A 14,055-nucleotide genomic window follows, 5' to 3' on the forward strand; every position below is an offset into this window, starting at 1 on the left:
GTTAGCATTGTTGACAAACATACTACATATTTATGTGTCCTGTTTATTTTCTCTACCCCTCTAGAAAGTACGCCCCGTGAGAGCAGGACTTGTGCCTTTTGTGTTCATTTGTTCATCTCTCTAGGACCAGGGGTAGTGCCTGGCACATAGTAAGAGCTCACTGCACATTTGTGTAGTGAATGTTGCATGAGTTTTTTAGCAGAAGAGATTTAGATTTGGGGAACGTAAGTAAGCTGCCCAAGTTCATGGAGCCAGTGGGTTGCAGAGCTGGTCTTGCACCCAACTCTCTTGGTTCAAAGCCTCACTCTCGACCCACTTCTGGACCTGGCTCTTTCTTCTCTCTGGCCAAGCGTGGGCAAAGCGGTCGCATTTCTGTGTTTCCCTTGGCTTAAAGGATAGAGGTTTTCAAATGGAACTTTCCTGACAACCCGTGAAGCCCAAAGGGAAATAAACACGGGAAACATGAGGACTTATGAAACGCTGAACTTATGAAATAGAGAGATGCTCTTTTTCTTTCCATCCCCCACCACCACCACCTTTCTTTAAGGAGTGTGAAGATTTAATGAGGTGAAGCATGTAAAATGCCTAGGATAGTGCCTGGGACAGAATGTCTGTGGAATAAGCATCACTTTCTCCCTTCCTTCCTTTTTCCTCCTCCTTTACTGAGTTCCTAGAGCCATTAGATACTAGACACCACAGTCGGCCCTTGGTATCCGAGGGTGTGGAACCCCCATCCACCTCATCCACGCAGTACTGGGGTGCAAGAGAAGTAGAAAAGACAGTTCGTATCCTTAAGGAATTTATAATCTAGTTAGGGAGACAAGGATGTAAAATGCTTGGTACATAGTAAAGCACAGGGGCTTCCCTGGTGGCGCAGTGGTTAAGAATCCGCCTGCCAATGCAGGGGACATGGGTTCGAGCCCTGGTCCGGGAAGATTCCCACATGCCGCTGGGGCCACCGTGGAGCCTGGTCCAGACGTCCGGAAGTCCCTCTTATATTCTGATTTTGGAGTCCCACAAGATTCCTGTCTTTATTGTGGCCACATAGGCTCTTCAGTCCCCAGCACGAATGAAGCCACCAGAAGCAATGGTTATCCTGGCAAAGAGCCCAGGAAGGCAGTGAGGGTGGGTAGGCCTGCAGAGCCTGCTCTGGCCAGCCGTGTCAAGGTAAGTGTCAGGACTGGCGAAGCTGTGGAAGAACAGCTCATGGATAGAAGGTGACATTACAGATGCTCAACTCTGGTTATGCTTGAAAGAGAACAGGCTCTGCGGCCAGACGGTGCAGGGTTCAAGTCCAGCCCTACCACTTCCCAGCTGTGTGACCTTGGGTGAGTGATTAAGCAACTAAAACCATGGTTTGCTCATCTCTGTAATGGGATAAGAGCTCCTGCCTTGCTGGGTAGTTGTACCAGTCACTTGAGAGAACAGTAACAGCATTCAGCCTTTCTTGGGCTCCTACTCCCTTTATAAAAGGGAAAGTACAAACTATCTGTTGTCATTTTCCCTGTGTTCTTCCATTGTCAAAGCATCGTCTTCAAAAAGTTAAATAAATCACTTCATGCAAATATAGACCCAACCTATGTCAAAGATTTGTAAACTCAGTGAGGGAATAAGAAAGAAAGTAAACTAGGTCAAAGAGTAAAGGGGGTATTAATAGTCATTTAAAAAGGGATGTCACTTGTTCTGGGGGAGGAAAGGGGGATGAATAGGTGGAGAACAGGGGACTTCCAGGGCAGTGAAACTCTCCTGTTCAATACTCTACTGGTGGAAGCATGACAGTATGTATTTGTCAAAACCCATAGAACTGCACAACACAGAGAGAGAGAGCCCCTGGGTAAATTGTGGACTTTAATGATAAAGTATCAATAATGGTTCAGCCATTGTAACAAACGTACCACACTGATGCAGGATGTTGATAACAGAGGAAACTGTCCTAGAGCTGGGGGAGGGGGGGCAGAAGTTGCATACGGTAATTCTTTGTACCTTCTGTCCAATTTTTCTGTAAACTTAAAACTGCTCTAAAACAATAAAGTCTAGTAAAAGAGAAAGTCTATTAATAATAATAATTTTAAAAAGAGGACTTCCCCCCCCCCAAAAAAAGAGGACTTCCCTGGCTGTCCAGTGGTTAGGACTCTGTGCTTCCACCACAGGGGGCGTGGGTTCGATCCCTGGTCAGGGAACTAAGATCCCGCATGCTACATGGTGCGGCCAAAAAAAGTAATAAAAAATTTAAAAATAAATTTAAAAAATAAGAAAGAGGGTGGAGGGTGTTGCAGGGAGGGGTGCAGCATGTGCAAAGGCCTGGAAGTGAGAGGGGAGAGGCGGCAGGGCATGGGGAAGCCACAGAGGGTCTGACACAGGGAACCACGTAATCCGTTTTCTCTCTGGAATGAGTGTTCTGTCTGCATCCCTTCCCGCCCCTCTTTAAGGATCACCTCTTTCAGTATGTTAAAGAAAGGGCTGGGGGGCTTCCCTGGTGGCGCAGTGGTTGAGAATGTGCCTGCTGATGCAGGGGACACGGGTTCGAGCCCTGGTCTGGGAAGATCCCACATGCCGCGGAGCAACTAGGCCTGTGAGCCACAACTACTGAGCCTGCGCGTCTGGAGCTTGTGCTCCGCAACAAGAGAGGCCACGACAGTGAGAGGCACATGCACCACGATGAAGAGTGGCCCCCGCTCGCCGCAACTAGAGAAAGCCCTTGCACAGAAACGAAGACCCAACAGAGCCAAAAATAAAAATAATAAATTAAAAAAAAAAAAGAAAGGGCTGGGGTGGGGTCATCCACTGGGCAGCTGCCTCGTGCCAAGGGCCCCTCCCAGGCTCACGGGTCCTTGTCCTGGGCCCCTGCCCCTCTGCCACCAGCTCCTGCCTCATCTCCAGAACCGCCTGAATGCTGCCACTTCCACCAGGCAGCCTCAGCAGAGGGGCATTGTGAGGAAGGCCCCAGGTCCCTTAGTCTCCTCTCCACCCCAGCACGAGGCCCTGCATCTGGAACAGACTTTTCTGAAGGTGGGACACAGAGGGAATTACATCACAGGGTGGGAGGACACAGCTTTTAACTGACCTAAAATATGTCCCCATCAGGGAATTCCCTCGTGGTCCAGTGGTTAGGACTCCACCTCTCACTGCCAAGGGCCTGGGTTCAATCTCTGGTCGGGGAACTAAGATCCCACAAGCCTTGTGGCGCAGCCAAAAAAAGTCCCCATCACCCAAAGAGCCACAAAGCTCTCCCCAGAGGGTTCCCCAGGGGCATATCCCAGGCCCAAGTGTCGTCTCAAGTTGACCCTTCCCTGGCAGCGGCCCTAGAGCCAATCCACCTCCCTTCCCCGCACTTTTCAAACATTCAGCCATAATGGAAGATTGGTCTTATTTTCCAACCTAGTCACCTTCACCCACGAGGGCAATCCAAGACCTGGCACCTTCAGAAGGATCTGAGTTTCTTAGAACATTCTCCTGCCTGGGGGGACTTTAGTGTGACTGCCCCGGTGGGTTTTTGATCTCCCTAGATGGTGCCCACCGAGTCACCCACGCGAGCCCTTCGGCAAATATGCCTCCTCCAGACGCTTCTTCCGGCCTTCAGGTGCGTTAACTAACGTAGGGCTGCACCCCGCTGGCCCGCAAGCCTAGCGGTTGCCCAGCCTCAAGACCGAAGAGCCCAGAGACAGGGACAGAGACATCAGTGGCTTCTTGGATGGGGAATCTTACACAAAGGGTCCTGAAGTGAGACCCCACTGTGTGCGGCAAACACGACAGCAGTCTTTGCTTCTCCGGAGAGAAGGAGGCTACCATTTATGGGGCAATTGACATCAGGTGGGCTCAGTTACCAGGCCGTATAATTAAGAGAAGTTGGATAGTCATGTGAGTGAAGCAGGGCCTGGTGGAGCAGGGGATGTACGGAGAGCAACGGAACAGCCATCTTAAGTGGCCTGATCATACACCTAGTGATCTGTTATGACACCATCGCCGCCCCTCTCCCTTCACCCGCCACCCCGTCTCCCAGAGACTGATCCTCAGAGCCAGGCAACCTGAATCCATCACCAGGAAGGGGACCTTTGTGATACAACGTCAACTGCCCAGACTCCTCTGCGCTTGACCGGGTGCGGACACAATGATGCCCAGCAGCCTCTGCTTCTTGCTCCAGCTGCCAGCCCACGTGCAGAGAGCCACGGGTGGAGAGAGCAGGACGGAGGCTCACAGCAGCCCTCACACTGGGGGGCCCCTGCTGGATACACAGACTCTGGCAGGAATTTGGAAATGAGAGCTTTTTCTCTACTTGCAGCTGGGTTAATTTGACCACGGTGTCCCCGCCTCCCTCCCACCCCATTTCTATATGGAGACTACGTAAGGATGTATGAGTCTCCACTTTGGGGCAAACCGTTGATGTGGGGGAAGAACTGCTTATTCCTCAGGTCACAGTTATAAGGGGAAAAGCCTGTTAGAACAGTCAGTTTAACGCTGTCTCTGGCTGCCTTTCTGAGAATGAATTAGAAGGAGGCGGGCGTGGGGCAGGAAGACCCTTCTCCCGTCTCCCGCCCTGTGGCTCACTGGTGGAAGGGGCCCCGCTCCTCCTCGGTCTGGCACACCCAGCACCCCCTCCCTGGCCCAGGAATCTTCCAGCACCCAGAGGCACTTCAGAGCCACCTCTGTGCCCCAGCTGCCCTCTGTTCTTCCTTGGTCAAGGTCTCAGTGCGGTCAGGTGTCACTGTTTGAACCGCTCCTGACTGCAGAGGCTGGGAAAAGGAACCCAGCCTGCATTCCTGCAGGGGAGCGTGACTCACGGTCAGGATTTGACACACATTAGAGCCTTCAAAGTGTTTTCCAGCCTCTGGCCTCAGTGCAGAGTTGTAGAGAGCCAGACAGAGTATAGTTCCCACCTGCAACAGGAGAGGAGCTTGGCAAACTACAAACGACAAATTTTCTTAAACCCATCAGAGAACTGAGCTTGCAGGGCAAGCAACTAACCTGAAATCTGGGGAGAGACAGGACCTAAGCATTTGCTTATCTGGGGGGCAGGTACCTCTGGCCATATATATGCTGGTAGGAAAATGTAGCTAGAAAATTTTAACTTCCTGCAACGGGCTGAGAGTATGAAGCCACTGGGGCTGCAAACACAGAGGGATTCATGCCTTCCTGCAGGCTTTGCCTACAGGATCCCACCAGACAGTAACTGGGAAGATGGGGAGAAGCCTGAGAAAGCTTCTGCAAGGGGCCACAGGGGGAAGGGGAATGGCTCCCACTGTGGAAACTCCTTTGAGACCCAGCTCTCTAGTCTCCCTAAGAAATGAAAACCTTCAACTGCAAGGGAAAGGGTCATAAAAACTGTAGCTGTAAGACACTCAGACCCTTTGCAGCTGGGGGAGGGAATAGGAAAAAAAAGCTTGACCCCCCCCCCCCCCCGCATTGCTTGGGGGAGATGCAGGATAGAGCCCCGCCTGGCTTTCAAGTTGGAGGCGGGGTGGACCACCTGAGAGCCCTACTCTCAAGATCCAGGCTCCCCCGGGCCTGCCAAGACTGAAGGTTGATGAGAAGATCAGAGAATGCACCCTCACTCCCCACCCCTATTCATTTTACCACCATATGACTCAAGCATGGAGTAGAAAGAACCAGTGGTTACAGCTCAGAAGGCTGAGACAGGTTTTCCTTGGAGGGCAGTACAAAGAGAGATCCAAAATTCAAGCCAAGAGCAGACCCTGAGAGAATCCCTCTGGTGGATTGGCCCACTCGCTAAATGCAACGTTTCACCAGAGGAATGTGAAGCCTTGGCAACTGAAGGTAATAAACTCCGCATCCCAGCCCAACTACTGACTGGATGAACACAGCCCACACGCTAAAGGCACACTGAAGGGATAGCACACTCATCTCTAAGCATTAAAACAGTTTCCTCAGAATCTGCCATCCTATACAATATATCCAGCTTTCAAACAGGCATACAAAAAGGCAAAAGGAATTGCAATCTGGAGACCAATGATCCAATATGATGATATGACACAGATGTTGGAACTATCAGGGAATTTAAAATAACTGATTAATATATGAACAACTTTAATGGAGAATGGGAGATCAGGTAGGTTATTTCAGCAGAGAGATAGAAATTATAATGAATCAAATGGAAATGCTAGAAATCAAACTTGGTAACAGGTGAAGGATGCCTCGCCACTAGGTCCAACACAGCTGAGAAAAGTATCAGTGCAGTTGAAGACTGGTCAATAGAAATTACCCACACAAACACGGAGAAAAAAACCAGAGCATTCAAAACAGTCTAATATATGCCTAATTGGAATCCTAGAAGAAGAGAGAATGGGGCAGAAGAAATGTTTACAGGAATAAAGGCTGAGAATTTTCCAAAATTAATGACAGGCAAATCACAGATTTGGGAAGCTCAGAAAGCATGAAGCAGGACAAATTGCAAAGCCAAACTACATCTAGGCATATCATATTCAAACTGCTAAAAAACAAAGAAGAAAACCTTAAAGGCAGACGAATAAAAATGACAAATTACCTGCATAGGAACAAAGGTAAAAAGTACATCAGAAACCATTCCAGAAAGAAGACAGTGGGGTTACACCTTTCAAGTACTGAAGGAAAAAAATTGTCAACCCTGAATTCAACCCAGCAAAATGTCTTTTAAAAAATGAAGAGAAAAATAAAGACCTTTTATAGACAAACAAAAAAATGAAGGAATTCATTGCCAGCAGACTTACTTAGGAAATGACAAAAGCAGTTCTTCAGGCAGAAAAAATATGATATAGGTTAGAAACTTGGATCTGCACAGAGAGATGAAGAACATTGGGAAAGGAATAAGTGAAGGTAAACAAGTATTTTTTTCTTATTTAATTTCACTGAAAGATAGCTGAATTTTTAAAGCAAAAATAGCAACAATGCATTGTATGCTTACAGCATGTGTAAAAATAAAATATATGGCAACAACAGCACAAGATGGGAGAAAGGAATTGGGAATAAAATTTTTTAAGGTTTTATTTTAATACATCTTCATTGGAGTATAATTGCTTCACAATGCTGTTAGTTTCTGTTGTACAACAAAGTGAATCAGCTATATGCACACATATATCCCTATATCCCCTCCCTCTTGAGCCTCCCTCCCACCCCTCTAGGTCTTGGCAAAGCACCGAGCTGCTCTCCCTGTGCTATGCAGCAGCTTCCCACTAGCTATCTTTTTTTTTTTTAACATCTTTATTGGAGTATAATTGCTTTATGATGGTGTGTTAGTTTCTGCTTTACAACAAAGTGAATCAGTTATACATATACATATGTCCCCATATCTCTTCCCTCTTGCATCTCCCTCCCTCCCACCCTCCCTATCCCACTCCTCTAGGTGGTCACAAACCACTGACATGATCTCCCTGTTCTATGCGGCTGCTTCCCACTAGCTATCTGTTTCACATTTGGTAGTTTGTATATGTCCGTGCCACTCTCTCACTTTGTCACAGCTTACCCTTCCCCCTCCCCATATCCTCAAGTCCATTCTCTAGTAGGTCTGTGTCTTTATTCCCGTCTCACCCCTAGGTTCTTCATGACTTTTTTTTTTCTTAGATTCCATATATATGTGTTAGCATATGGTATTTGTTTTTCTCTTTCTGACTTACTTCACTCTGTATGACAGACTCTAGGTCCACCCACCTCACTACATATAACTCAATTTCGTTTCTTTTTATGGCTGAGTAATATTCCATTGTGTATATGTGCCACATCTTCTTTATCCATTCATCTGTTGATGGATACTTAGGTTGCTTGCATGTCCTGGCTATTGTAAATAGAGCTGCAGTGAACATTTTGGTACACGACTCTTTTTGAATATACAGGGTATATGCCCAGTAGTGGGAATGCTGTGTCGTATGGTAATTCTATTTTTAGTTTTTTAAGGAACCTCCATACTGTTCTCCATAGTGGCTGTATCAATTTACATTCCCACCAACAGTGCAAGAGGGTTCCCTTTTCTCCACACCCTCTCCAGCATTTATTGTTTCTAGATTTTTTGATGATGGCCATTCTGACTGGTGTGAGATGATATCTCATTGTAGTTTTGATTTGCATTTCTCTAATGATTAATGATGTTGAGCATTAGGAAACCATAAACAAGACCAAAAGACACCCCTCAGAATGGGAGAAAATATTTGCAAATGAAGCAACTGACAAAGGATTAATCTCCAAAATTTACAAGCAGCTCATGCAGCTCAATAACAAAAAAACAAACAACCCAATCCAAAAATGGGCAGAAGACCTAAACAGACATTTCTCCAAAGAAGATATACAGATTGCCAACAATCCCACTAGCTATCTCTTTTACATTTGTTAGTGTATACGTTGATGCTACTCTCACTTCGCCCCAGCTTCTCCCTCTGCCCAGCCCCCCACCGTGTCCTCAAGTCCATTCTCTATGTCTAAGTCTTTATTCCTGCCCTGCCACTAAGTTCACCAGTACCATTTTCTTTTTTTAGCTTCCATATATATGCATTAGCATACTGTATTTGTTTTTTTCCTTCTGACTTACTTCACTCTGTATGACAGACTCTAGGTCCATCCATCTCACTACAAATAAATCAATTTCATTTCTTTTTATGGCTGAGTAATGGGAATAAAAGTTTTAAGATCCTTACATGACTTATAGAGCAGTATAATATTATTTGAAGGTAGACTCAGATTATTTTAAAACGTATATTGTAAGCCCTATGGCAACTCCTAAGATGTTTTTAAAAGATGTATAAATAATAACTCAAGAGTTATATGGAATCATAAAAAATGCTCAATTAAACTCATAAGGCAGAAAAGGAGGAAGAAATAGGAACAAACGGACCAAATAGAAAATAGCTAACAAGATGGAAGGTTTTAATCCACCCATATTCATAGAAATTATTGGGTTGGTTAAAAACCCCAATGAACTTTTTGGCCAACACAATACTTTAAACATGAGTAGTCCAAACATGCCAGTTAAAAGACAGAGATTGTCCGATTGGATAAAAAAGGAGGGCCCAATTCTATGTGGTCCACAAGAAACCCACTTTAAATATAAGGCAGTTTTCACAGGCTTGCTAAGTGTAATTTTTCCCATTGCCTGAAAAACCTATTTGCTTTGAAAATCCTTACTTCGGAGTTTGTGCCAAAGTCAAGTTCAGCTTTTCTCAGGCTTTGATGAGCTCCATAATACTGGGGGTCCGGGGTTTTTGCCTCACTCAAATGTTATCTTGTGTGTAATTTACATTGAGATGCTTTGGTATAAACAGTGAAATAACACATGCGTGGAAGTGCAGTGCTTAGCTAGCTTATGCAGGACCCTAGTCTGGAATTCACACTCCCAGTGTAGACACGTCTTCAAAATATCACCATCAAAATCTGCACAAGAGGGTTTATTCAGATGAGGTTTCTGCTCAAGCCAACGACAAATGTTCTTTCAGGTCAGCGGAAACTTGGGCACTGATGCTGGGAACAGCTCTGTTCTAATACTCAGCCATCAGCCCAACCCCCAAACAGGGTTTTCTGGCTCGGCCTCATGTAGTTGGTAGTTTTCATTGTTATTGTTTTATGGGGGGAAGATGGGAAAGCAAGGAAAATAATTTTTTAAAAAATGTCTCCTGGATGCCAGGCCCATTATCAGGTAGTGAGCACACTCTCATGCTTGAAGTGGTGTGAGGTTTCTCTGTAAAGTAACATGGACAAGACATCGAAGATTCAATGAGCCTCAGGCCCTGACATTTCCTGTCTGAGCTTTTGTCTCTCTGAAGTCTTTGCCTTTGGCTGGGCAAAGCAAAGAGTGTCTTCATTATAGCAGTTGTATGACCCAGTGGCCAAGCATATAAGTTCTGGAGCCCAATGGCCTGGTTCAGGTCCCAGCACCTCTATTTATGTAGCTGGGAGAGCTTGGTTAAATTACTCTCTCAAGGCCTCGGTTTCCTAATTTGTAAATGGGCATCATAAGAGTATTCAACCCTTTCTAAGTGGCTGAGAGAGATCATGTGAGACATAAAGTCTGTATCAATGCATTCCTGGCATAAACTCTATTGGACGATAAATGGGACTTGATTCTTTTCCATTATTTATTAGTTTTCCAAAAAATGTATTAGTTCTCTCGAATCCTCCAAAGGTGACTGATGGGGAATTCCCTGGTGGTCCGGTGGTTAGGACTCCACACTTTCACTGCTGAGGCCGTGGGTTCAATCCCTGGTTGGGGAACTAACATCCCACAAGCCATGCAGCTAAAAAAAAAAAAAGACTGATGACGTTTTTCTTTAAAAAAAAAAATTATTGAATATTATTATAAACTCCTGGATTTCAACATGTTTGATTGTTTTAATCTATCGTTCTTACTAATATTCCAGTTGTCCCCTATTTGGCCACTGGGAACTCCTTCAAGTTGCTCCTGAGTACTTTGGACACAACCCTAGCAGTCTTTGATAAATTCCTTGTTTTCTGGGACAACAAGATACTCCAGGTTTCTCCTGGGCATTTTCTCCCCCAGCCTTGGAGTCGGCCATTTCACCAGGAGCCCTGGGTCCTTTTAGTGGGAAATGGTATTTGGAGGCCACAGTCTGGGTCCCACAGGACTCCCTGCTGTGGTCAAACCCAAGTTTGTGTGCCTGACGCACAGTGAGGCCAAACAACCAAAATGTCAGAGTCTGGAACAGAGAGGTTTACTTCGGGGCCAAGCAAAGAGAACAGGCGGCTGGTGCTCAAAAAACCCAAATTCCCGGTGGCTTTTAGGGAAGACTTTTTATTTATTTATTTATTTTTTAGCCGTACGCGGCCCTCTCACTGTTGTGGCCCCTCCCATTGCGGAGCACAGGCTTCGGATGCGCAGGCTCAGCGGCCATGGCTTACTGGCCCAGCCGCTCCGCGGCATGTGGGATCCTCCCGGACCAGGGCACGAACCCGCGTTCCCTGCATCGGCAGGCGGACTCTCAACCACTGCGCCACCAGGGAATCCCAGGGAAGACTTTTTAAAGGTAAAATTTGGGGTGGTGGCTGCAGGGCGTGTGACGTTCTTCTGATTGGTTGGTGGTAACAGGGTGATGTCCCCAGAATCTCAACCTTCTGGTTCCTACCGGTGTGGGGTCTGCGTGCTTGTGGTCAGCGTGTAGTCACCATCCTCCCCTTGGGTGGGTGTCTTAGTTTCTGCAGAAAAACTCAAATATGTTCTAGATTTTTATCTACATCCCTTCAGGGGAACCCAAAGTCCTGTGACTCCGTCCTATTAACTGCCTGAGCTGCTGTCTGGAACTGGGGGAAGGCCTAGGAGACTAAAGCCTTTTTCTGCAAACAGGGGACATGGAGGGGCTTTTGTAGCTGGGAGGGCCCCACGGGGTCCTGTTCGGTTTCAAAGTCACTTAGGAGCGTTCTCTGTGTGATTACGCCACCAGCTGCGTACCCGGATAGGTTTGTTTTGTCTTTTGATTTTTAGGGAATGCTTTTAAAGATATTAGTTTTGTTTTATAATCATCTAAAGCGTTTACAGGTGACAGTGTTGAATTTTACCTGAGCCCCTGGGCTCTTGCAAAACAGTGACTTTAAAGAAATAACCTCTCACCCTTTTGAGTTCCGGAAAAAAAAAAAAAACAGCTCACTGCAAAGAACCTCCCTTTCCATATGACTCGGATAAGACCCATGGATGTCCCCCTCGTTTGCCTAGGACAAGGCCAGATACAGACCCTCCAAATTCCCACGCTTTGCCTCCTAAATGAATAGCTGAACTGTCAGTCCTCACTGGCCCGTCGGAACAAAATGCTTGTCAACCCAGCTTTGGTTACATTTGTCTCCTTCCTCCAGACCCTGAACTCTGTCCCACCCTCAGCCTGAGCCAGCACACAGCCCCTTGGACAATACGCTGGCCTCTAAAGTGTTCTCTTCTGGAAAGAACGAGGGTGGGGAAGTGGGATGAGAGGCGGCTTGTTTACTGTCCTCCAGAACGAAAACCCCTGAGTCCTTGCAGATCTTAGGGTCAAAGCGGCCTCTCTTCTGCGATATTCTCCATCCCCCTGTTGGCAATAACCCCTTCTTTCCTCCTTTGCAAGAATCCTTTTGAGTAAAAATCTCCCCTAAGTTCAGATTTATTTTATGTTTGACCCGTAGCTTTCAAAGTCAAATCTACAAGACAGGCACATTCGGAGAAGTCTGCCTTTTGTATCTGTTCCCCCAGCCCACTTCCCTGTTGGCTACTTCTCCCTCTAGGTAATTTTTTCTTTTTTAGTGTTTGGCTTATCCTTTCATTTTTAAAAAGATAAGGCAACACGACCACGTTACATCCTCGCTTTCATTTTTGAGGAACGAGGGCAGCCAACCACACGTGCCCACGTGAACCCTCCACCGTCTCAGCTTAACAAGCTGTCCGCAGGGAGACCGTGGGCTTCAACAAGATTTTAAGGAGATGAAAGCACTTTGTAAATCAGTGTCCCGCAAACTTGAGTGTGCCCTCGAATCACCTGGAGGGCCTATTACCAGGTTCCACCCAGAGTTTCTGATTCAGTGGGCCTGGGGTCAGGGTGAGAATTTGCACGAGCTCCCAGGGGGGCTCCTGCTGCTGGTCCGGGGACCAGACATTGAGAACCACTGGCTTGAGCCCCTCTGAGGGCAGGGCAGACATACCCGAGTACTCCTAAGACATCTATACCTCTGAATGCAGGGCCTGAAGGGGACAGCAGTGGGAATGTAGGCCCTGGCTTGGCCAGAGACCTTGGCCTGACTTCCCAGTTTGAGGTTCTCTCCTCAAAGATAGCCTGTGGGCCAGCAGCCGTTCCAGGGAGCTTGTTAGGAATGCAGACCCTGACCCAGGCCTAGTGAATCAGAATGTATAGTTACAGAGCTCCAGGTGAGGCTATGCTCCAGGTGAGGCTATGCTCCTGAAGTGTGAGAGGCACTGGCCTGTCTCCATACCCCCTGGTTTATCTGTGTTGCGGGGGACTGATGCCCCTGGAATACAAGCTGGAGAGGCAGGGCCTTTATCTGATTTATGGCTGAGGGGGGGAGCCCTCGAGCCAAGTGAACGGCCTCCTTCCTATGGTTCTGCCCGCCCTGTCCCCCGCCACCCCGACAGGCCCCCTCCCAGCGGGATGGCATCCAGAGGCTCTTCGGCGTCCTGGGGGCGCCCACGCTGAGCCTCGCTGAGAATAAATCAGTTGGAGGCCATTTCAGCCCCCACTTACCATGTCCACGGCTGTCTGTAGTGAGAGGAGGTCAGGGAGGGGCTGTCTGCCCCTGGCCCGCCCCTTCTGTCTGGGAAGGGGCCCAGAAGTATCGGGGGCAGGTGGCCGGTGTGCGGGGCTGGAGTTTCTCCCTTGGCCCCTCTGTCCCAGGAGGACGGAGGCTCTGTCTGCCTGAGGGGCCGGCTCAGGTGGGGGAGGGTCCTGGGACAGTGGGAGAAGGTCCCAGAGAAAGCGCTGGGGCCACCGAGATAACAGCACCTGTGATGGGACCCCTGTCCAGAGGCTCAGAGCACTCCTCCCACCCCTCCTTTTTCTCCAGGAGAAGTCCCCCTCAGGCCCTCAGACAAGCAGGTCCCCACGCCATCCCCATTGCTCACCAGCCCCCCTCCCTCGAGCCCCTCAGTGAGCAGACTCCTCCTCAGTCCTCCAACATCGTGAGGAAAGACACCTGCTCCGGGAGCCACGGGGCGACACGATTCCAGTTCCTACCTTCCCTGTGAGGCGGGCGGCTCCAGCCTCGACTCCCAGCTCAGGGCCTCCCTTGCCAGGGGCTAGGACTGCCGCCAGCTCCCGGGCTGGGCCCAGGGGCCGATGTGTGTGGGTCTAGGACCCCTGCCCTGTCCTGAGGTCAAGGCTCAAAAGGGGTCCAAAGACAGCCAGGGCGACAGTGTCCTCCATGGCAAAGGCCTCTGTGCTGGGCATCACACGTGTATCCCTGAATCTTCCAGGAGAACCCGCACCCCAGCAGGTGTTACCCCATTGTACACACGAAGCCACTGAGGCTCAGGGTTAAGTGGCCGCTCAAACTCATACAGACTGTCAGAAAGGGGTTGTTTGAGCCCAAAGCCCTATTCATTGTCCCACTAAGCCAAACAGGTGGAGGGGGACTGGTCGGGTCTCGGGTCCT

This window comes from Phocoena phocoena, chromosome 16 (genome assembly GCF_963924675.1).
Source record: "Phocoena phocoena chromosome 16, mPhoPho1.1, whole genome shotgun sequence".
NCBI lineage: Eukaryota > Metazoa > Chordata > Mammalia > Artiodactyla > Phocoenidae > Phocoena > Phocoena phocoena.